The following is a 25388-nucleotide window of genomic DNA, read 5'->3' as shown; positions in this document are numbered from 1 at the left end:
ATAAAGTACATTCCAATATCGTATTTAATAACATTTATGACATGTAAAAGTAAGTTTTACTTATTCCCATTTAATAAGTATGTACTGTTTCATTTACTCTTTTTTTCTTTTCCATTATGGTTTATTACAAGGTATTGAATCTAGTTCCCTGCGCTATACGGTAGGACCTTGTTTATTTTATATATAGTAGTTTGTATCTGCTAATCCCAAACTCCTAATTTATCCTTCCTCCACCCTCTTTCCCCTTTGGTAACCAAAACTTTGTTTCATATGTCTGTGAGTCTGTTTCTGTTTTGTAAATAAGTTCATTTGTGCCTTATTTTAGATTCTGCATATAAGTGATATCATATGGTATTTGTCTTTCTCTGTCTGACTTATTTCACTTAGTATGATAATCTCCAGGTCCATCCATGTTGCTGCAAATGGCATTGTTTCATTCTTTTTTATGGCTGAGTAGTATTCCACTGCGTATATATGCCACATCCTCTTTATCCATTCATCTGTAGATGGACGTTTAGGTTGCTTCCATGACCTGGCTATTGTAAATAGTGCTGCTATGAACATTGGGGTGCATGTATCTTTTTGAATTAAGAGTTTTCTCAGGATATATGCCCAGTAGTGGGATTGCTGGGTCGTATGGTAGTTCTATTTTTAGTTTTTTTAAAAAACCTCCATACTGTTCTCCACGATGGCTGTATCAATTTACATTTTCACCAACAGTGTAGGAGGGTTCCCTTTTCTCCACACCCTCTCCAGCATTTGTTATTTGTAGACTTTTTAATAATGGCCATTCTGACCAGTGTGAGGAGGTTAATTTACTATTTATTTAAGACAAAACATTATTTGTGCACAAATTTTTTTTAATATATTAAATTTGGTTTGGGGGCCTTTGTATGAAGCCATGGATTAAAAATTAACTATGTTTTACAGCATTAAAACCCTTACAAATACTATTATAACCTCTTGTTTGGAATTTTGCACTTCATGCTAAAGTAATTATCTTTAAAACCTTTTTTTCTGTTGTGTTTATAAAGGAAAAGATAAGAGAAAATGTTTGGGGCTGCTACTTGCATTGTGTCTCTGAAAATAATATATCTTAGATATGGGTAGTCCTTGTTCCCAACAAATGAGCAGCAAAACCAGCCATAATACATGCTACATTTCTAATATTTGTTTTGAAGGACTGTAGATAAAGTAATATAAGAACTCTGATCAGATGAGTGTATGTGGGTTCTGAGGAGCTTTTATAGAGAGCTAGCACAGTGTGATGTTAAAAGAGGGGCCCTAAGGCCAGGCACCTGAATTTTAACTCCCCTTCTCCACGTTCTAGCTGTGTGACCTTGAGTAAGTGACTTAACCTCTCTGTGCCTCAGTAGCCTCATCTGTAAATTTGAGATAACAATAGTGCCCACCCTCTGTGATTACTAGGAGGATTTAGTGAATTAGAAGTTTTAGAGCTATTAGAGTAGCACTTGGCATATAGTGCATACCAGTATTAAAGATATTAGATAATCATTTATGTTCTTCTTGCTAATTTGTATTAAAATTAAAATACCAGTGGTATTTCTTAATGTCTGTTATTTGTATAAATTATATCCTGGTGTCTAAGAGTAAAAATGATTTTAAAATGTGTAACTCTTTAAATAACAATGTTTTTTTTCTACTGGATGGCCATCTCCAGGGGCTGGGTCTCATGCATACTCAGAATCTCTCAGCCAGCATGCAGATTCTGTCCTTATTTGCAAATGTTCAAGCTCCTCCTTCTTTAAGGGAAAACATTAAGATAATTACTTTTTAACTGAAGTTGAAACTAACTTCATCGCCACATTTTAAAACAGGAGTTTCCTGTTTTAAACATGCTTCCAAATCCCATGATTTAGAAAAGCAGGTCGGCAATATCTCTAGATCTGAAGGCAGCTCATAGACCCTTGGGAAAGCTTGATTTGATTTTCACTCAATATAGGGAAAAAGTCTCCACTCCTTTCAAGCCTGCATCCTCTAAGAGCGGCTTTGTACAGTTGTACAGGCTGTATACTGCACATCTCCAGGGCTCCTGAGCTGCTTGCTATGTGAACACTGCCACCAGAAGTGTGTAACTGGGAAGCCCTGAACACACCAGCCCCTGGGTAATCCCTTGCTCCATTAGGACCCATCTCGTCCCTCTGTCACGTGGCAATGCTCCTTCAAATACTTAGAGATTGTGATCATATTTTTCCAAGTCTTCTCTTTTCCAAGTTAAGCATCATGACTTTCATCAATCCTGCTTCACTTGGCATGTTTCCAAATCCTAAATTTGTTCATTCAACACTTATGGAGTTGTGACTGTGTCAGGGGCTTCGTTGATACCACGCTTAATAAGGTACAGCCTCTGCCCTCGAAGACCATACAGTCCATGCCCCAGCGTGTTGAATACCCTTCTGTTTTGCCCAGGACTCAACAGCATACTTGGTTGATGGAATTTGAATGGCATCTATCTTTCTTGATTGCCTTGGCCTCCTGCCAAGCTTGGTGAGTGCCCCAAATCATGTATTCTGTGCTTAGCCTCATTGCTCTCTGCCCAGGCTTTGGCAATTGGTATAGCCTACATTTGTTCCTGCTGAATTTTATCTTCTAAGATTTAGTCTATCAAGCCCCAGTTATCGATTTAAAAGTATTCAATATATTCACTGTCACTCTAGATGATATGGCACTTTAAGTCATCAATTTAAAATGTTGGACAGGGCAGTCAAGGATGGAACCCTACCACCCAGCACTAATCCCACCCAGTACCCACTGCCCTATGGCTCCTGCTGTTTGCATGCTGATTATTTACCCGTAAACAGTGGTCCTCAAACTCATCCACTGAAAGCCCGATGAAAAGCTCTCCTGAGAGGCTTTTCAAATGTTTTACTAAAGTCTCGCTTGTATGTTAATCACATTTCCCTAATTCTTAGTCTAAGGATCCTATCAAAGGAAAAACCTGAAGATTGAAGAAATTGCTTGTTTTTGGTGACCCCGTGTTGGTTCTTAACAATCACTACTACATTCTCCAGAGATTCTTAATCCAGCCCCCTTAATAAAAAGTCCTAATTATTTTCGGGGAAGAAGTACTAGAACGAAGGACCCTCGTAGGTTGTTTGCAAAATCTTTCTTTATTCCTCTCAAAAATCATCCTGACAACTCCAGGTCGTCAATTCTTCTGGCATTTCTAAGTTTCCTCTAACATCAAGAATTACAGTTCCGCCATCTCACTGGCAAATCCTCTCTGCAGAGATAAAGGCCAGGGTAGAACTCTCCAAAGCTGACAGGAAGCATCCCTTGCCTCTGACAGGATCATCTCAGTTAATAATAATCACAATAATATTGTGCTTTGCATTTTATCCAGGGACACCTGAACAGCTGAATGCTTTATGAACATTATTTAATTAAGCCTTATGACGATCCCGGGAGGGGAACTGGGAAACTGAGAGATTGGCTTCACCTCCGCGCGGGTAAAGAGACGTGTCAGGAGGAGACAGGCTGGCAGGTTAAAATGCAGAGAAGAGGGACCGATGGCAGATGTGCACCGAAACCTTACTGACCAGCCACCAGCCTCATACCTGGAGGAAATTCTCCTCGTATCTGAATCCTTCCGAAATGCTCCTGTGGAGTTTGACATTTGTCACTCCAAAATAAGAACAGTGTTCTATGCGATCCAATGTTCTAGGTGCGATTTTAAATTTACTAGAGAAAATGCTGATTAAACAATGTTTATATTTGTTTCCTCTCTCTCTTGCTGCTCCCCCCCCCCCTCCTTGGCCACCTCTCTGGGGCTCAAATCTGTCAGCAACAAGACTGACCGCGGCCCAATCAAGTAAAGCAAATGCTCACGTTCATTGCCAATGCCAAGCCCAGACCCTATTCCTATCCCAGCGGTCAGAGCCTCAAGCTCCGGCCTGGAGAAAGCTATTCTAGAGTTTTCAAGGGCATTTCCGTTCTTGCCCAAGAGGACCGTGTGCATGTACAGGCATATTGCCCGGGGCACAGGCTGGTGCCTCTCTGCCCTGGGGAGCCAGATTCTTTAAAGGACTCCCCTAATCACCGAAGAAAACAAAACAGAATAAACAGTTCAACCTCGTCTTTGTGAAACTCCCTTGAGAAATAAAGTCTGTGTGATGTTGGATAATGGGAAAAATAATTTGAAATTTGCTATACTTAAATATAACGTGTAGGAACTTTTTTTTTTTTTTTTAATCCTGGGGACTTCTAAATAAAATTTTAACCACTCTGAGAAGTATTCGCTGAGCTAAATGGTCTTAACACCCCACTACAAAATCAAGGGGTGTTGAGTTGAACTACAGTAAGTTGAGTGGAGGTCTCCTTCTCAGAGGAGCTTACTGTCTGCTGTCCCAGTTCACCATCACCTAGCACTCACACACTGTGTCCCCTGGCCACGGCTTCCCTCTCCTGTACTGCATCTCACAATTCTATCTCCCTGGACCAAATGATGCACGAGAAGAAAGCAGAGGCATGAGCAACTGGTTACTGAGATAAACACCAAGTCACTTAGGTTACTTGGTGCTCTCTGTTAAAAATCAGTCTGAGGTGCCATCACCACATTTTGTGGAAAATTCCCATAATTTTCATCTTTCCCCCAGGGAATAAAACCCATACAGCAGCCAGCGATGGGTTCAGTGTATTTAGAATTGCCCATGCCTGTTTCTCTATTACAAACTTCTCGTGCATATATTTGAACAAGGAGAGAGAAAATGTGCATACATTTAAATATGCACGTAAAGGATCTATATCCTCTTCCTATCCCCTTGTTACCAACACCAATTGCTTCATTAATGAGGAATTGAAGTGCTCTTTTTGGAGAAAAGACTGATCTCATATACTGAGTGTCCAGAGACTGACCCAGCCTGCCACACATTCAGACCTCCAGGCAGTCAAGCGCTGCTTTGTTCCAACGCTTACTTCCATACGAAGTTCAGAGTCTCAGATTAAATGAACCTTCTTCAGCCAAAAGAAAAGGCTCCACAGGCATGGCTGCCACGCTCCCTGTGTCTGCCCGACACTGGAGAAAGAATGAACTTGGGCGATTCGAAACTGGCTGCCAATTATATTTTTAAAAAGATGTTTTGCTGACATCTAGAGGCATTTGGGTAATAACACTTATTAATAATAATTCCTCACACTTATAGGGTGTCTTGCGTCGTATGATCTCCCAGCACTTTACACACATTAATTAATTACTCATCACAGCACCCCTGTGAGGTAGAGTAGGTAAGCATTATTATGTGCAAAGGATTTATTGATTTTTCAAAGCAATATATAGCTGTTGCACAGAGGGGGAAACCATAGGAGCATGAATTAAGGATGGGAAAAAAAAAGAGGTACGGTGAATGTTAAAGAAAACAAATAAAACTAAGAATTACCCCCACTGTGCTCTTTAGTGAGGCATGATTATTTCACAAGTTCCGAGGGCCTGAACATCAACTAATTTGGTTGTTCGTAACTTAGGCAAAGGCACATAGGAAATTGGAGGGAGGGAGTTATCAATAAAATATCCAAGCTTTTCTTTTCTACCCCATTTACAAACCTTCTTGCTAAGGGTTTTCCCCTGCCTGGGCATTCCTGGTAGTTGTTAAGGGGCTATGATGGAAGGACAGCCCTTGGATTTATGATGGAGACACTTTCTTTGTTTATGGTGGAGGTGGGAACTCGGAAGGGGGTGCAGAGAAGAGGAGAGAAGGAGAAACTCCAGCCAAGTTTCTATGCAAAAATACTCTTGGAGGCTGTGGAATTTAAACTATGTCCCTGAGTGTAGCTATATAAATTGACTATCTTTCGAACCCTCCTAGTCTTGGCTCAGCTGTTATTTTTTTTAAGTGGTAACTATTCTAGGTTCTTATTTTAGGCATGATTCTTATTTATTTTCATGGAGCTAACACTTCTGAGACTTACCGTTCATTTCTAAGCTGAAAGGTAATATTCTACTTTAAAAGAAAAGTGCCGTAAAATCACCAGCTTGCAGACACCAAGACATGATAGAAGACTCACGAAATGCTTTATATTCTTTGTAGAAGTTATTGTACGCTTTGTTTTTATGAGGCTAACAGTAAGCTACCTTTAAAACAATTTATTTTGCTCAAAACTCTTGTACTCATTGGGTTTGAAAAAAGGTAACAGCAAAGTAAAGTGAACCTAAGCGAGCACAAATGGCTGTTGGGGACTTGGAGGTACTTATCTTCTGGAGTTGACACCAAAATTAAAAGTTACCAACTTGACCTTGACCTCCCTGGGCACTATTACTCTTCCCCCCACAATCCCAGGCACATCAAGAACCCACATCTGTCACCACAAACACTGCTACCTCATTTGCATATTTGAGGAAAATTAAACCCTAGACTTAGGCTCAAAGTTAGAGGAAAAGGAAATACTTAGACAAGCAGGGCCAAAGAGCAGATCTGATGCCTCGGCACCTGTCCTAGTGGGTCCCCTTCTTCTGTTCTCTAGTAACTTGTTTTCTTTTCTTTCACTTCATATTGCCATACTGACAGAAACCGTGCTCATTCTAAATTTATTAGCTTAGAAGATGTTCTATTTTTTAGACTTCATACATGACCCGTTTATTAGTCATCCATCCATTGGAAGGAAATCATTGGTCAATTTCCCTCCCAACATGTAGCTGGGACCAGGTGTCCTGGATCCAGTGGACTTTGGTTTGAGGTGGTGGAGCCATTTGCACCTGTGGTTCACTTTGGTGAGAGGCAGGCTGAAGTGTTACTGGACATAAGACCTCTGGAGACTTGGGAGGGGGACTACTGGTTAGAGGGAAAGAGGTGTCTAGGGACAGGTACCCAGAAAACCATCACTCAAGATGTTGCCTGGCTCTGTCTCAATGACTCAATGAGGGAAGAAACCCCTTTCTCTCCCTCTTTCTTCTCCTCTCTCTGCCCTTAGCTTGGCCTGCTGTTCCCAGACATCACCTCTTTACTATCATCCAACTATGCTTTGGGTTAAGGAGCCTTCAGAAGCTCACCAGGAAGCCCAAATACCACCAATAATCTTGCTTATCAGGGAAAATAATAAAGTTCCCAATTATGGGACAAAAAGACAATTTTGAAAGCCACTCCCTTCAAAAATTGGAGACAGCTTCATCATCAAATAGTGCTGAGAGTCGAGGCATCCAATATCCATCAGTATGGCACTAGGCTTCTTTTAGTTTCAGGACCCGGTTCAGCTTGTGGGTATTACCATTTATACGTCTATGATTTAAGAGAAGAATTTAGTATCAAGCTTTTAGTGTACTGTCTTTTCCTACAGATATGCAGCTACTTGCCTAAGACAGAAACAATTTATACCAGGTGAATATTAACAAATATGTATTCCCCTCTTTTTTTTAAGGCTATATGCCTCCTGGGTGAAGAGGAAGTTGGATAGTTACAACACTGTCATGCACTGGAAATACGTTCCCATGTGCAAAGCAGCCAGTGATATAAAAGAACATGTGTAGGAACTAAAAACCAAGGGTTTTACTAAGAAAGACTTATTTTTAGGACTCGCAGCCTTGGAGGGTCATTTCCAGTTCTGTATTCTTTGAAACAAAATTTTATTTCAATAAAACATTTGGAATGAGTTGAAGGCAGAACTCAGCAAGTTTCTCCCTCAGTTTGGCTGTCTCTCTCCCCACTTAGGACCCTCACTTCCTTTTGTTGATCGCAGCAGCAACCAGGTGGTTCTGTCATCCAACCATGAGTATGGACTGTCCTCTGGTTCAAAAGATTAAGACACACTCTTAACATAAGCATCTCTCCTTTGCCCAAAACTCTCCAGTGACTTCTTATCTCATGTAGAATAAGAGCCAATTCACAGACATAGAAAAGAATCCTATAGTTACCAAAGGGGAAAAGGGGGTGGGGAAATTAGGAGTTTGGGATTAATATGTACACACTATTATATATAAAATAGATAATCAACAAGGACCTACTGTATAGCACAGGGAACTATATTCAATATTTTATAATAGCCTATAAGGGAAAAGAATCTGAAAAAGTATATATGTATACATATATACATATATATGAATCACTGTGCTGTACACCTGAAACTCCCACAACATTGTAAATCAACTATACTTCAATGTTTTTAAAAAAAGTTTAAAAAAAATAGAGTAAAAACATGCAAGCAATGAATAATAGTTTCGCCATGAGCCGTGACATTAAATAAGAGAAACAAGGTACTCTGATTTTATCCTAAACACTGGCCTGTTACCTTAGTATCAAAATAACTGTGGTATTTGAGTTTAGAGTCAATATTTTAGTATCTGAAAGCAAACAAACAAAAAAGCCAAAGTCCTTACCACAGCTAACAGGCTCCTGGCTGGTCTGTCCCCCTCACCCCTCTGACCTCAGCTCCTACACTCGCCCAGTCATTCACTCCACTCAGGCTTCCCTGCTGTTCCTCAAGCACTTGAGAAACACACCTGCCTCAGGGCCTTTGCCCTTGCCATTTCTCCAATCTTCTGTTTCCCCAGGTATCTACAGAGCTCCTTCTCTCACTTCCTTCAGGTCTTGACTTAAGCGTCGCATTCCGAGGGGGGTCTTCCCTGGCCTTCAACCAATTTTTCAATGTTCCTTTCCCTTCCCAAACCCCGAAGGCTTCCCCTCCTCCAACTCTGCCATAGTTTTCTTCTTGGCACTCTTGTAAACCTGATATTGTTTGCATCTGACTTCTTCGTCTTGTTTGGCATTGGTATCCCCCAAGTAAGACAGAAGCGCACACCATCAGGAATGGTTGCTTTGTTCACCGCTCTATCCTCAGGACCGAGAACAATATCTGGCACTGAGCAGGTGCTCAAGAGACGTGAGTTAAAGGAATCTTCAGAAAGTCCTGGGGATCAAAGGCAGAAATTGTTCACAGAAATCTGATGCGTAAATGTGGAGGCACCAGGCAGTGAGTTTAAGCACGCAGAGAGATAACTTTCTTTAAAGTGGCCAGTTGAACAAATGGAAATCACAGACCAAATTATGCCATCGAGAATTTAATGAAACGGCCACAAGTTCATTCAAGACCGCCCAGATGATTTCAAAAGCAATGTGGCAATGTCTGTCTGTTTCAGAGTGATAAATGCCTGTTCAACTGCTAATGTTGCTTTCAGAAATCTTGTGTAGCTTCAGTGAAGCTCATTTATAAACCTTAACTACTGTAGCTAATTTAACTCGCTAATTTCAGGCAACGTGTTGAATTAAAATCTGCATTTTATTGTGCATCATTTTGTGTACTGCTAACATTAATATGCATTTTGTAATGTGGAACCACAGATGTTTTAAATACATATTTAGGCTTTCAGAAGCGTTTGTGTTAACTAGGTTTCTTTTCTTCTGTACATTTTAGAGGCTGTCCTTCAGACCATACATCCACCAGGCAGAGCATGTGAAAACATGCTTAGTTCTGCATGGAGCCAGTTGGGAGGGACCCTGGGTCTGAAGGCCTGATGGGAAATCAGTAAACTCTTCCCTTCTCTCCTCTTACTGGAGTAGCAAGAAAATGTGGTTTTGGGGAAGGATGCTGAAAACCTTGCAGCTGGTGTCTACCTGTGACCCCTCAGACTAATGGGATGAGGGCATAAAGGAGCTGTGTTGCCAAAAAAAAGAAGGAAGCGTCATTGGCAAATGGTCTTAAAACAATATCATAGCTGGTCTGCAAGCCTTTTTTTTCTTTTTTTGGCCGCATCCCGCAGCAGGTAGGATCTTAGCTCCCCAACTACGGATCAAACTTGTGCCTCCTGCAATGGAAGTGCAGAGTCCTAACCAGTGGACCTCCAGGAAAGTCCCTGCAAGCATTCTTGAAGAACACTATGTATTCAGGCCCTTTTCTCTGCTCCCATTTATTTATTCTTTTATTTTAATTTTTTAATTGCAGTCTAGTTGATTTACAATGCCGTGTTAGTTTCAGGTGTACAGCACAGTGATTCAGTTTTTCGTACATATTCCTTTTCAGATTCTTTTCCCTTGTAGATTATTACAAGATATTGAGTAGAGTTCCCTGTGCTATACAGTAGGCCCTTGTTGGTTATCTCTTTTATATATGGTAGTGTGTATATGTTAATCCTAAACTCCTAATTTATCCCTCCCTCCCACTCTCCTCGTTGGTAACCATGTTTGTTTTCTCTGTCTGTGAGTCTATTTCTGTTTTGCAAGTAAGTTCATTTGTGTCATTTTTCTAATGATCTGCTCCCATTTACATCTCATCACTGTCCTATAACCCTAGGTATGTTGATAAGATGCTTTAGAACTCCCACCCGTGTTTCACGTATGTCCATTCTTTCTCCCTTGCAGGCTTCTCAAATTCATGCCGGAATTTCGTCTATGACCCTTGTCTCCAACCAATCCCCCGCAGACACATCTTTTCTTCCTGCCTTGAACCATCTGCTACAGAAAACAGTGCTACATAGGTAGAGATAATCTCAATAGATCATTGTTCATAAAAGCAAAAATTTTTAGATGTATGTATATGTGTGTGTGTGCCTACTTGCTCCTGGCCTCTATATAGAAACAGATACACTCATATCACGGCGAGGTTATCATATCCTCAGACTGGAGGTTAAGTTATTTTTCAGGCTGCTTCTACAACTATTAAACTACCTACTTTTTCAGGGAGGGCTCGTATCTTTTCACGATTTATTTCCCCAATTGTGAGGTTGCACGTACGCTTTTGATGCTTACTAGTAGGAAGGGCTTGTGTTATACCATCTGTAGACAGAAAATATTCTTAGAATAAATGTTGGAAAAGAATGGCTCTGTTATTTGCAGGGAAGTGTATTTCCTCACTTTTACAACACAGGAAGGATGAAGAGTTGCATTCCCTTACCCTCTTTTCTTAAGCATAATTTGCATTTCCTTTGAATGAATATCTATAAAATACCTTTCAGGGACTGGACCAAGTTGTAGTAAAAGTAATGAATGCATGAAGGAAAGAATAATAGTAAATAAAAGGGTTCACAATAGACTTTGCTGGAAGACAGCAAGGGGTGATAGGACGAGTATGGTGTTTGGTGAAACAAGCTGAGTTTAAATTTTAGGTCCACTACTTACAAACTGTGTGTCACCTTTAGTAAGTTGGCACTCACTCACTTTGACATGGGTACTACATACTCATTATACAGAGGAAGAAAGAAAGACTCAGAAGGTTTACAAAAGAAAAATATGTAAGTAAAGTACTTACCACATGGTAAAAGCTTGACAAATGTTCACTCCCCCAAAATAACAATAAAAATCTTACCTGCAGTTACGAAGCCTTTGCTTTTCCCTGGGAAAGACCACAGCAGTGAGCACTTGTCAAAGACTCTGCCGTGGTGCCAACACTGAGATTTAGGTTCCCTGATTTTTTAACCCCAGTACAAAACCCAAACCCTTAAGTTCCCTTCATACTACAAAGGGCAGTTACACATTGAGTCATGTTTTAGATCTTTCTAAATAAACCCCATATATTCCTGAGACATCAACACTAAATGAGGTGTATTCTGTTTTGCAGAATCTGACTCGTAGGTAGTTGCCGATATTCCCAAGTTCATTTTCTGCAGCCAAGGACATTTCCCCTGAATTTGGTCTTTCCTTAAACAGTAAAGGAATAAGATATTCGGCCTTATAGATGTGAACCTTTTAGGTATCTTCTTATGTAAGGCTAAGACTGCCCTCTCATGAATGACTTTTTGCCCCATTCAGATAAAGTCCTGTTCTGATTCTCTGTAGCAATTCTGATACCCTTCCATCCCCAAATCAAAGTGGAAAAGAAGGCTGGATCAGTGCTGTTGGAGGACTTCCTGGTCAGCATGGGGCATTGAGAAGGACACCAGGAGAACATGGGAACTTAGGAATTAGAAGCCCTACAACTCCTAGAGGATGGGAGCAGCCCCCAGTGCCTCAGAGGTCAATGCAGAGTCAAGGTTACAGCATGCACGCTTACCAGCAGAAGACTGATGGGGATCAATGGTGGTGTGAGCGACTGCGAGACCGTGGTCAGCATCAGGGTAGGAAAAGGGTGAATTCTTTCTTGGTTCCATGTAAAATGGCCTTTTTTCTGAGAAGCATCCCATTAGAATCAACACTGGAATAAAAGAGAGGTCATAATTGTGGTTTTATGATTTTTATAGCAGCTAACAGTTGTTGAGTGCTTTATAGTTGACATAGTATTTTTCTAACGGTTTCTCACTTCTGAGCCTCACAAAAGCCTTGCAAGATTCTGAGGATCATTGTTTCACTTCACAGATGAGGAGACTGAAGGCTCAAAATTAAGTGAATTCATGGGAAGGTTGACATGGCCAGTAGGCATGATGCAGATATCACCTGCGGACAACTCTGCGAGGCTGGGTGTATCATCTCCATGTTACTGATGAAGAGAGGGAATCTAAGCAAACCAACTGAAAACAGAGCAGACAAGCAGCAGATACTGAATCCGAGCTCTTCACTCCTCGCTCCAAGGCCCACAGCATAACACGCTGCCTCCCCACCAACATTCCCTTTCGCTCTTTAAGGTCTCTTTAGTGTCTGTGCACCATCAGCCAATCCCAAAAGAGCTTTATAAAGATCATAAATGGGAAGAGGTAATTTAAGGTCCTTGGATGGATATCAAGTTGGGCTCCAAGAGGGGTGAAACACATGCAGAGGCCAAGAATCTGAGGCAGCTCCTGGTGAGCAATTTCTCATGGAAAACAATAAAGTGGAATCTGTCGGAAACACATGATAAATTGTCCACACAATTCAAAGGCATGGAACAAAAGGATATACATCCTTTATGAAAAATACCAGCAAGACCGTAAGGCACATACGTCAGAAGAGCTTTGGACTCACAGCCTCAGATGACCTCTCAAAACTCCTCTCCTTTGTGATTTCCTCTTAGCCATAAGTAAAATTCAGGCCTTATGACAAATCTGAACAACAGGTGTTTATTGAGAGTCTCCTGTGTAAGAGGTGTATGGAAATTAAGGTCTGACCATTAGGAAAACTCACCTGTTTTTTATTTCCCCTTGAATCTCATCAGTGATCTCAAATCACTTGAAAGCATACTTTAAGCCATTTTTTTAAAGCTTTCTAGTTCTTTTAAGGAAGAAATTTAATGAAAATCAACACAGGTTTATTAAGACCCTTCTCCAACAAAATTGAATGTGGATATCTATCTACCGACGTGTCTGTCCATGTACACACATACATATACATACATATGTATGTATAACTAAGACTTTCAAGATGATAATGGCCTTCACAAAAGTCGGTGTTTTGCAGAGAGCTAAGGAAACATCCTTACAAGCCAAAGGTTTAATTAAATTTGCTGTACAGCAGAAATTAATACAACGTTGTAAATTAACTGTACTTCAATAAAGAAATAAATTTTTAAAAATTGTATCAGTAAAAGGATAGGCTGCATATATACAAATAATTCTGCAGTCCTCTTTCTTACCCAACCATGCACTCTGCATCACACAACTCTCCCTTTCTTTCTCCTGTTCTCCCGAGTCCCCTGTCTCCTCCTCTCTTTCCTTTTGCCTTTATTAGGGAGTCTTTGTCCTTTAGCCAGAAGCCAGCCTCCAGGCAATACCCCATGTTCCAATAAAGCAGCCCTTTTGTCAATGGCAGTAATAATTACCTCTTCTGCAGCTGCCCCTGGTGTTGCATTTTTGTAACGCAATTTGGCCTCTTTGGGCTCTGGTTAGTCTTATTTAACTTACTGCAGGGGTTCCCTGTTTGATCTCTAATTGATATAATTGACTGGGAATAATCGAGAAGGTTTTATGGATGTTTATTGATAGCTAATTTTCCTTCATCCATTGTTTAATTCGATAAGAGCATAACCTAATTTATTGTCACTCCAATAGGGATCCATTACCCTTTTGATAAATGCTTCTGGGGCTAACTTGTCAGTAACTGATTTCAAAGAGCTGTTTAGCCTACAGAGTCCATCATTAGTTAATGGCAGTTTAGAAAGCTAATGATGTTATAAATTACAATCAATAAGAACATGGAAATTACAGTAGTTGAGAGACATAACACTGTATTATTAAACAAACATTAGACCACACCTTTGCTTACTATACGTATGGAGGGTTTGCAAATCCATTTAATGATTCTCACAATTAACCCAGAAAGTCATGGATCAGGAGGAAAACTGTGGGACTCGGGATACTTATACTTAAAGGCCCATTTCAAAAAGATAGAGGAATTGTGCTATGTTCCTTGACAATGGAGAGAATCTACGGGACCAGCACACAAGCACAGACACATACACGGCTCTCCACCTTTTCATGTCTTCAATCTGATCCTACCACACTTTCTCACAAATCATAACTTAGCAAAAGCAATACTTGAATTCATGAACACAGATGATGAACTGACTAACCCTTGGAATTTCCAGATAAAGTCATCCAACTTATTAAAAGCGCCTTGTTGGCCAGGAGCAATTTTCTACTTTCTACTTAGGAAAACTTCACTATAGTACTTTATGTAGCTATGTCCAATTTTATATATGCGTACATTTAATTTATATATATATGTGTATATATATGTATGTGTGTGTGTGTGTATATATATATATATATATACACACACACACACACACACACACACACATTTAATTTCTTCCCTAAATAGCACCACCAGCCAGTCTGGTAGAACTTCTGGTGTTCAGAGTTGCATAGCATAGCTGTCTTTCTTAGTGGATCAGAATTGATTCAGGACATCACACTGTGTCTCCATCCTTACTTGTATTGGTGGCCAGGTCTTCCTTACTGATTTCTTGATGGTTGAGACTGCCCAGCCTTCTTACTGGCATAGAACCTTAGTCTTTTTGCTTTGTTCTCTGGGTCTAATTTCTTTCTGGTGGTCACTCATCTTCCTCAACTGCCCATAGAGGAATAAATGCTGGTTCTTCCAATGACACATTCCACTTTTCCCCATCTATAGATTTTCAATCAGTTCGTCTTTGAGGAAAACCAAAATTGTTTGTCATCCCTTCGCTTGTTCTCAACTAATAAAGCAATGAGAATGGTGAGCCCAAGACAACGGTTGAGTCAAGCAGCAGGGTCTATCTTTTGGGACAACAGCGTTACTTTTCCAGTTTTCTTGTTTTTTTTGTGAAGTCTTAGTTGTACAAGGTAACATTAGAAAAACTAGTAAGGCACTATAGGTGGATAAGACACAGTTCAAAATCGAATCGTCAGAATGTAGAAAATTAAAGCACACATTCAGCAAAATGATTTGCAATAATCACGTAAGATAAAGGGTGAAAACATCTCTCTTAATAAGAGATTCATTTCAAGAAAGGTAGACAAGATGAAGAGGCAGAGGGCTATGTACCAGATGGAGGAACAAGATAAAACCCTAGAAAAACAACTAAATGAAGGGGAGATAGGCAACCTTCCAGAAAAAGCGTTCAGAATAATGATAGCGAAGATGATCCAGGACCTCGGAAAAAGAATGGAGGCAAAGACTGAGAAGATGCAAGAAATGTTTAACAAAGACCTAGAAGAATTAAAGAACAAACAGAGATGAATAATACAATAACTGAAATGAAAAATACACTAGAAGGAATCAGTAGCAGAGTAACTGAGGCAGAAGAACGGATAAGTGACCTGGAAGACAGAATGGTGGAATTCACTTCTGTGGAACAGAATAAAGAAAAAAGAATGAAAAGAAATGAAGACAGCCGAAGAGACCTCTGGGACAACATTAAACACAACAACATTCGCATTATAGGGGTCCCAGAAGGAGAAGAGAGAGAGAAAGAAACAGAGAAAATATTTGAAGAGATTATAGTTGAAAACTTCCCTAACATGGGAAAGGAAATAGCCACCCAAGTCCAGAAAGCGCAGCAAGTCCCATACAGGATAAACCCAAGGAGAAAGACGCCGAGACACATAGTAATCAAATTGGCAAAAATTAAAGACAAAGAAAAATTATTGAAAGCAGCAAGGGAAAAATAACATACAAGGGTACTCCCATAAGGTTAACAGCTGATTTCTCAGCAGAAACTCTATAACCCAGAAGGGAGTGGCATGATAATACTTAAAGTGATGAAAGGGGAGAACTTACAACCAAGATTACTCTAACCGGCAAGGATCTCATTCAGATTCGATGGAGAAATCAAAAGCTTTACACGCAAGCAAAAGCTAAGAGAATTCAGCATTACCAAACCAGCTCTACAACAAATGCTAAAGGAACTTCTCTAAGTGGGAAACACAAGAGAAGAAAAGGACCTACAAAAACAAACCCAAAACAATTAAGAAAATGGTCATAGGAACATACATATCAATAATTACCTTAACGTGAATGGATTAAATGCTCCAATCAAAAGACACAGGCTCGCTGAATAGATACAAAAACAAGACCCATATATATGCTGTCTACAAGCGACCGACTTCAGACCTAGGGACACATACAGACTGAAAGTGAGGGGATGGAAAAAGATATTCCATGCAAATGGAAATCAGAAGAAAGCTGGAGTAGCTATACTCATATCAGATGAAATTGACTTTAAAGAAGGTTACAAGAGACAAGGAAGGACACTACATAATTATCAAGGGATCAATCCAAGAAGAAGATATAACAATTATAACTATATATGCACACAACATAGGAAACCTCAATACATAAGGCAACTGCTAACAGCTATAAAAGAGGAAATCAACAGTAACACAATAATACTGGGGGACTCTTAACACCTCCCTTACACCAATGGACAGATCATCCAAAAAGAAAACAAATAAGGAAACAGAAGCTTTAAATGACACAATAGACCAGACAGATTTAGTTGATATTTACAGGACATTCCATCCAAAAACAGCAGATTACACTTTCTTCTTAAGTGTGCACGGAATATTCTCCAGGATACGTCACATCTTGGGTCACAGATCAAGCCTCAGTAAATTTAAGAAAATTGAAATCATATCAAGTATCTTTTCTGACCACAACGCTATGAGATTAGAAATGAATTACAGGGGAAAAAACATAAAAAACACAAACACATGGAGGCTGATACATTACTAAACAACCAAGAGATCACTGAAGAAATCAAAGAGGAAATCAAAGATACCTAGAGACATGGGCTTCCCTGGTGGCGCAGTGGTTGAGAGTCCGCCTGCCGATGCAGGGGATATGGGTTCATGCCCCGGTCTGGGACGATCCCACATGCCATGGAGCGGCTGGGCCCGTGAGCCATGGCCGCTGAGCCTGCGTGTCCAGAGCCTGTGCTCCGCAACGGGAGAGGCCACAACAGTGAGAGGCCCGTGTACTGCAAAAAAAAAAAAAACAAAAACAACAAAAACCTAGAGACAAATGGCAATGAAAGCACAACGATACAAAAGCTACGGGATGCAGCAAAAGTAGTTCTAAGAGGGAAGTTTATAGTTATACAAGCCTACCTCAAGAAACAAGAAAAATCTCAAGTAAACAATCTAACTTTACACCTAAAGGAACTAGAGAAAAGAACAAACAAAACCCAAAGTTAGCAGAAGGAAAGCAATCATAAAGATCAGAGCAGAAATTAATGAAATAAAAATAAAGAAAACAATAGGAAATATCAATAAAACTAAAAGCTGGTTCATTGGGAAGATAAACAAAATTGATAAACCATTAGCCAGACTCATCAAGAAAATGAGGGAGAGGACTCAAATCAATAAAATTAGAAATGAAAAAGGAGAATTTACAACAGACACCGCAGAAATACTGAGCATCCTAAGAGACTACTACAAGCAACTATGCCAATAAAATGGACAACCTGGAACAAATGGACAAATTCTTAGAAAGGTATAACCTTCCAAGTCTGAACTAGGAAGAAATAGAAAATATGAACAGACCAATCACAAGTAATGAAATTGAAACTGTGATTAAAAATCTTCCAACACACAAAAGTCCAGGACCAGATGGCTTCACAGGTGAATTCTACCAAACATTTAGAGAAGAGCTAACACCCATCCTTCTCAAACTCTTCCAAAAAATTGCAGAGGAAGGAACATTCCCAAACTTATTCTATGAGGCCACAATCACCCTGATACCAAAACCAGACAAAGGTACTCCAAAAAAAGAAAACTACTGACCAATATCACTGATGAATATAGATGCACAAATCCTCAACAAAACACTAGCAAACAGAATCTAACAACACATTAAAAGGATCATACACCATGATCAAGTGGGATTTATCCCAGGGATGCAAGGATTCTTCAATATACGCAAATCAATCAATGTGATACACCATATTAACAAATTTAAGAATAAAAACCAGATGATCATCTCAATAGATGCAGAAAAAGCTTTTGACAAATTCAACACCCATTTATGATAAAAACTCTCCAGAAAGTGGGCATAGAGGGAACCTACCTCAACATAATAAAGGCCATATACGACAAACCCACAGCAAACATCATTCTCAATGGTGAAAAACTAAAAGCATTTCCTCTAAGATCAGGAACCAGACAAGGATGTCCACTCTCACCAATATTATTCAACATAGTTTTGGAAGTCCTAGCCATGGCAATCAGAGAAGAAAAAGAAATAAAAGGAATACACATTGGAAAAGAAGAAGTAAAACTGTCACTTTTGCAGATGACATGATGCTATAAATAGAGAATCCTAAAAATGCCACCAGAGAACTACTAGAGCTAATCAATGAATTTGGTAAAGTTTCAGGATACAAAATTAACACACAGAAATCTCTTGCATTCCTATACACTAATGATGAAAAATCTGAAACAGAAACTATGGAAACACTCCCATTTACCACTGCAACAAAAAGAATAAAATACCTAGGAATAAACCTACCTAGGGAGACAAAAGACCTGTATGCAGAAAACTATAAGACACTGATGAAAGAAATTAAAGATGATACCAACAGATGGAGAGATATACCATGTTCTTGGATTGGAAGAATCAATATTGTGAAAATGACTATACTACCCAAAGCAATCTAGAGATTCAATGCAATCCCTATCAAATTACATTTTTGTAATCCCTATCAAATGGCATTTTTTATGGAATCAGAACAAATCATCTTAAAATTTGTATGGAGACACAAAAGACCCTGAATAGCCAAAGCAGCATTGAGGGGAAAAAAACGGAGCTGGAGGAATCAGACTCCCTGACTTCAGACTACACTACAAAGCTACAGTAATAAAGACAATATGGTACTGGCACAAAAACAGAAACCTAGATCAATGGAACAAGATAGAAAGCCCAGAGATAAACCCACAAACCTATGGTCAACTAATCTATGCAAAGGAGGCAAAGATATACAATGGAGAAAAGACAGTCTCTTCAATAAGTGGTGCTGGGAAAACTGGACAGCTACATGTAAAAGAATGAAATCAGAACACTCCATAACACCATATACAAAAATAAACTCAATAAAAAAAAAAAGTAATACTTTCTAGAGCAGAGAGGGGAATGAGCAGCTACTGTTTAATTTATATAGTTTCAGAGTGAGATGATGAAAAAGTTCTGAAGATAGTGGCGATGGTTGCATAGCAATATGAATGTACTTAATGCCACCGAACTGTACACTTAAAAATGGTTAAAATAGTAAATTTTACCTTATATTCATTTTACCATAACACAAAAGTAACGTGTTCTAAAGCACTGTTTGCCTTCTACATTTATGTAATAGTTTTGATATATTAACATTCAACGATTAGAAATTTAATGTAGACAGAAAATTTACGGAAAGAAATTTTATCTGGAGAAGGCTTAAACTACAGGTGATTATATCTGCGTCCATTCACCTATTCCATCGAAGTTTTTTTTTTTGCGGTACGCGGGCCTCTCACTGTTGTGGCCTCTCCCGTTGCAGAGCACAGGCTCCGGACGCGCAGGCTCAGCGGCCATGGCTCACAGGCCCAGCTGCTCCGCGGCATGTGGGATCTTCCCAGACCGGGGCACGAACCCGTGTCCCCTGCATCGGCAGGCAGACTCTCAACCACTGTGCCAGCAGGAAAGCCGTATTTTTTTTTTTTTAATGAACCGAAGTCCATATTGACATCACTGTTTACTCTTGGTGTTGTATATTCTATGGATTTTGACCACTGTATGATGACACATATCCACCATTATAGTGTCATAAAGAGTATTTTCACTGCTGTAATTTCTTATACTTAATTTTAAGAAATTATTATAATTAAGTTGCTATATTATTAATATACATGATTTCTTAGTGTTGCACTAAAAAAGCTGAAATGGTAAATAATTATTGGCTCCAAAATATAAGATCAACATCTAATAGAGAGGTTTATATTTAAAAATATAACAAACAATATTGCTCATTATTTGAAACATCTTCCTTATTCTATTCACACACTAAAAAAATGTAAGCTCTGCAAGGGTACAAGTTTTTATCCATCTTGTTCACTGCAGTATCCCCAGCAGGTCGACATAATAGATGCTCAAGATGTAATTCTTAACCATATTTGTGCAGTGATTTGTCTTGCAACAATGCTGATTTAAAGCAATATTCTACACTATCTCTGTTTCTACAGGACTGTATAATTCAATTTTTCATTTGTTTATTTGATATTTATTTAATACTTGGTATGTATCTCAATGGGGATACTATGGTGAGAAAACCTGAAACAGTCCTTGCTGTAATGGAGAATAATAATCTAATTAAGAATCTAGATATTAAGAAAATTACAAACAAATGAAAGAAAATGGCAAACTCCGTGGTAAGAACTATGAAAGCTAAGTACAAGGTTCTATGGGAGTACCCATAGATGTGGGTCTCTGTGGCAACCCCAGAAACTGGAAGAGTCTGAATTACCTTAAATCCTGAAAAGCTAGACATTTATTTTTGTCTTTGGGGACAGCATTTAACTTGGGGTTCTGTCTACAGTAATTGATCAATAGGTATTTATTGAATGGAGTTATTTTCAAATTGATAATCCAAATATTTCACTCATTAATGAGAATAGTCAGTTAGCTAGAGTACAATCTTACTTAATAAATCCAGAAACAGGTACTTATTCTCATTTCTTTTTTCCAAAAAAACAAGAGAAAAAAATTAGATACACAGTTCCCCTCATATATAACTTTGCATGGTGCAAAGTTATATTAATTCAATCAATTTAATTCAAATCAAGGAGGAGTTATTTCCTGTACATTTCCTTAACACATAAATTTAATTAATGCTATCTCTATGGAAGGGGTGAGGGAACTCTATTCAATGGAAGGGGTGAGGGAACTCTATTCAATGCTCAAGTGTGAAGTGGGCGTCATGAGTCATGTCTACCATTACTATGCCTTAGATTTTCACTGAACCACTGCCTCAAAGAAACTCTTTTTAACACATTTTTACTGTACAAAGCAGGAATATACTATTGTGCATATTTTATATTTCTCTAAGGCTTAAAATTGAGTCATATCATACAGAATCTCCATTTAGGGTCAGAAGGGGAAGTATTGGAAAAGGGAGGGGCGTCTCCACCAAAGACTTGTCTCTCTTGTCTCTCCCTCCCTCTCCTGTTCTCTTAGCATCTCCACTCTGTCATTGGCAGCATCAAAGTCATTTTCATAGAAACCATTTGTAACCTTTCAAAAATGGATTGTGATTTGGGGTTGGGCTAAACAGCAGAGCAGATGAAATCTTTAAGAATAAATAAAATATTCTAGATCCAGACATGGGCCATTAACAATAAGCAAGGAAGCACCATGCAAGTCCCAAGGAGGGAGCAGATCCAGAGAGACCCTACATCTGTCTTCTGTGAACCACTGGCTGCCCTTCCACTGTGAGCTCTTTGCTCCTCTGAAGACACAGCAGAGGGGTTAGCAGGTCAAGGGAACCGCTTGCAGATTGATTTCCTTGCTTCAATAGCTCCTTGACATGGCAAAGTTTGGCTCCATTCTCTTTTCCAATTGAAAATGGATACAGAAATGAAAAAAAAAAACCCACCACACCCAACAATGAATTAATAACAGCTGCCAACTAGCTGCTAGGGCCATTATATTCATAATGCTCCCGATGCTGTGCCCATCGCCCGCAAAAGAGAATTTGTCCTTAAGCTGCTTATTTTCAAACTACATGTGAAGACAACAAATTGTATGGCATGTTGATCCAATAAGGCATAGCAAGAAAACTAAAGAATCAGCTGGGAGCGAGTGCAAAGAAATAGAAATTTAACAGCTAGCCAGCCTGAAATAAAGCAGGCGCGATTACAAGACACATGTACAATTCTCCATGGCCCCTAAAGTCTCTAGCGAAAAGGTAGAAATGAACTAATTTATTAGTAAAATCACATCAGGGGCAGTAATTTCATGTTAGTGAATTTACATGTAATAACATTAGGCTCCCTGCCTCCACCTCACCAGTGTGGCCCCGTCTGATGATGAATGAGGTGCCTAAAGAAAGATGATAGTTTGATTGTTTTCACAGCAAACAGATCAGCATTTTAATTTCTTGCCTCTGTGTTTATTGCTTATTTGGCCCTTTGCTTGGCTTGTAAAAACTTGGCTAAATGGAAATGAATAAATGTAATTACTGCGGGTGACAGTGGTAATCTGTGTGGGTTTTTCATATTGGCTTTGCCAGCACTAATCTAATCACCGGAGAATATGTGTCACCTCGCAAATGCACTGACGCAAAGCAGAGTCCTCAGTCAGTGCCAAGTACACACAGGCTGGGAAGCTCAGAGGCAGACGGCTGTCTGCACCCACTGCTTGTTTCCCCACTGCTATGGAAGCAGAAGTTACCAAAGAATCCTGAGAAATAAATGTGTGTGTAGGAAATAGGTCCTCGTTTGGGGGAACCCAAAAGGAGGCTCATGGATGACCCTGAAGCCAAAACAAACACTAGCCAAGGTGGTAGCCAATGTCTTCCCAGTGTGGGGATGAGATGTCCAGGGCATAGGGTGAGCGGAAACTGCAATTTTCCATTTCTGCCTAATAGTAAATGGCTGGGAAGTCTAGCTAATAAGTGGCTTCATGTTTCAGGGTTTTGTTTTCCATCTATAAGACAGACATGGGACAAATCAGATTGCTTGATGTTAGCATTGCAGGAGGAGCGGTGGGGAGGGACCCAGGCAATCAGAGTGGAGGAAGAAGGATGAAATGAGATAATGTAGGTTAAAGTGTCTTGTGAACTACAAAGCAAAGCTAAATGAAGCAGAAGAGGGTCCTCTGAAACTGACTTTATTATATACAAGATTTATTTTATCAGAGCAGCAGGGAAGAGAAAGATTATTCGGTAAATGGTAGTTGAATGGTTGCTTAGCATTTTGGAAAGAAAAATAAATCAAGACTTGTAACTCTGAATATTGGTCAAAAGTAATTCCAGATGGATAAAATAATTAAATATAAATATGAAAATCAAAATGTTAGGAAAACCAGATGAGGAATTTAATATTCACTGGATTTGGAGGATTTGAGAGAGGACACAACACAGAATAACAGTAAAAGAAATCATGAAGGAAGAATAAACAAATTTGATGACATTAAAGTTACAAACTTCTGCAGTCAAAGTAAGGTAACCCAAATAAGAAAGCAAATAATATTTTCAGCAAATAAGACAAGGGCCAATAACTATGTTATATTAAAAGCTCCCAGATGTTTATTTTTAAGTAAAATAAGACCCCATAGACAACTGACAGAAAGGAAATAGATGAGAAGTGTCCACAAAGAAATACAACTAATAAATGCGTGAAGGCAAAAGTATTCAAAATTGCCAAGAATCAGAGAAAAGCGAATTCAAACAAGTTAGCAAAAATGGATAATGCCTTGTGCTTTCAAGGTATGGAGAGACTGAAAATTTCTAAACTGGCAATGGCAGGTGAAGTTAGTATAAACTTTTTGGAAACCGAGAGACATAAAAGTTTCTAATTTGGACCTAGTAATTCCACTTCTGAGCATACAATTTAAATAATATTTTTTAAAGAGGAAGTGACTATATCTCTAAACATATGTATTTTTTTAAAAAATTAGAAATAGTTAAATGGTACAGTTTATTGGTCATCATTTAAATAATTAAATGAATTAGCTAGTCTTCCTGTACAAATAAAATTTTTGTGAATAAAAATTATGAAGATTTTAACAATGTGAAATTATTTGATAGACAGCTAACTGAAAAAAAATTCTGCAAAATTGTCTTTTTCCAGAAGCCCCCATTGGACGTCTCAAATATCATAAGCCAGTATTAGGTCACATGCCCATTTCTAAGCCAATCATTGCAAGAAAAATACTATAACCATGATTGACTTAGAACAATCATTTTGGGGAATGGTTATTGGGCAATGCTAAGAGAATAAAGGAATGAGGACCACCAAAAGATATTCTTAGAGAAAAAATAGGTACTAGACATGTATGGGGTAGGGGAAGAGGGACATGGTATATAAGAAGGTAAAGGGAAATTACATGTATTTAGAAAATTATGGGAATAACTCTGGTTTCTTAAGTGAGATATTAAAAAGTCTTTGTCCTAAACTTCAGAAAACAAAGTAAGAAAGAAGGAAAGAGAGAGAGAAAGGAAAGAAGAGATAAAAGAAAATGAGATGAAGGAAGGAAGGAATAAGAATAAAGAAAGAGAAAATCGCTTCTACGGAGCCTCAATCTTAGAAGAAACCCTGGCATCTAACCCCTTCTATGTAAAACAAAGACTTCCATCATCATACTTTCAACCTGAAGATGGTATCAGAAGTGTAAGGCCTCAGGCAATCTGCTAGGAAGATGGCTGAGAGGCTTAGAACTTTCTTGTGAAGCCTAAAAAGCATGACAAAACCAAAGTGAGACCCTCTCCAAGGAAGGCATACAAGGTCTAATCTGACCCAAAGTGCAGTAAGTAGGTAGACCTCCACTCTTTTAAGATGTAGTGTGTGAACTAAGCCATGATGAGAGACAAGGAACTGGGAAGATGTAGCAGTCAACCAGACCTCTCATCAAAGAGCATCTTCACTCCAGAGAGTCAAACTTAAAAAAAAAACAAAACCCACAACTCAATGAATATCGAGTCAGAGCAGCTAACCTCCAGAAATAGGACATCAGAGAACCAGGCAGTAGACATGATGTTCGTAAAATGCCTCTTGTTGGCAGTTTATTTGCTATTTGTGGAGAGGATGAGGACCCATTTCAAATCCTTCCCCTAGCTCACATCTCTGGAGTGCATTGTGATGAGTTTAAACAGGAAAGCACTTCACGTGTGGCAGTCACTGGGAGAAAGAGCCCAGATCCAGCAAGAGATGTACAAACCTTCTCTATTGCCTTCAGGGATGCCGTGGAGCCATCTTCTCTGGAAGGGAGTTTACAGTTATTTTTATAGAGTATCTATACAACTATTTCCAGATCAGGGAAACATAGTCATTGAACCTTCCAAAAATTGGATTTTCTCATTCTTTAAGTCAGTGATTTGGATTCTCACCTTGTCTGAGAATCACAGAGATGGTTTGCCTCTGTTTATACCCAGGA

The 25388-nt window shown here is 39.1% G+C and overlaps 1 protein-coding gene across 18 annotated transcripts in view; it reads right to left on the bottom strand.

The window, feature by feature from the left end:
- Positions 1-25388, bottom strand: part of PKHD1 (PKHD1 ciliary IPT domain containing fibrocystin/polyductin) — a 623301-nt gene that overhangs the window by 113160 nt on the left and 484753 nt on the right. For all 18 annotated transcript variants that reach the window (XM_029242351.1, XM_029242350.1, XM_029242348.1 and 15 more), the window contains one exon: positions 11929-12069. The gene's annotated coding sequence lies outside the window, so the exon portion shown is untranslated. The remainder of the gene's footprint in view (positions 1-11928; positions 12070-25388) is intronic.

This window comes from Monodon monoceros, unplaced genomic scaffold (genome assembly GCF_005190385.1).
Source record: "Monodon monoceros isolate NGI ecotype Baffin Bay Population unplaced genomic scaffold, NGI_Narwhal_1 Super_Scaffold_3, whole genome shotgun sequence".
Classification (NCBI taxonomy): domain Eukaryota; kingdom Metazoa; phylum Chordata; class Mammalia; order Artiodactyla; family Monodontidae; genus Monodon; species Monodon monoceros.
This window is presented reverse-complemented; position numbering and strand designations above follow the sequence as displayed.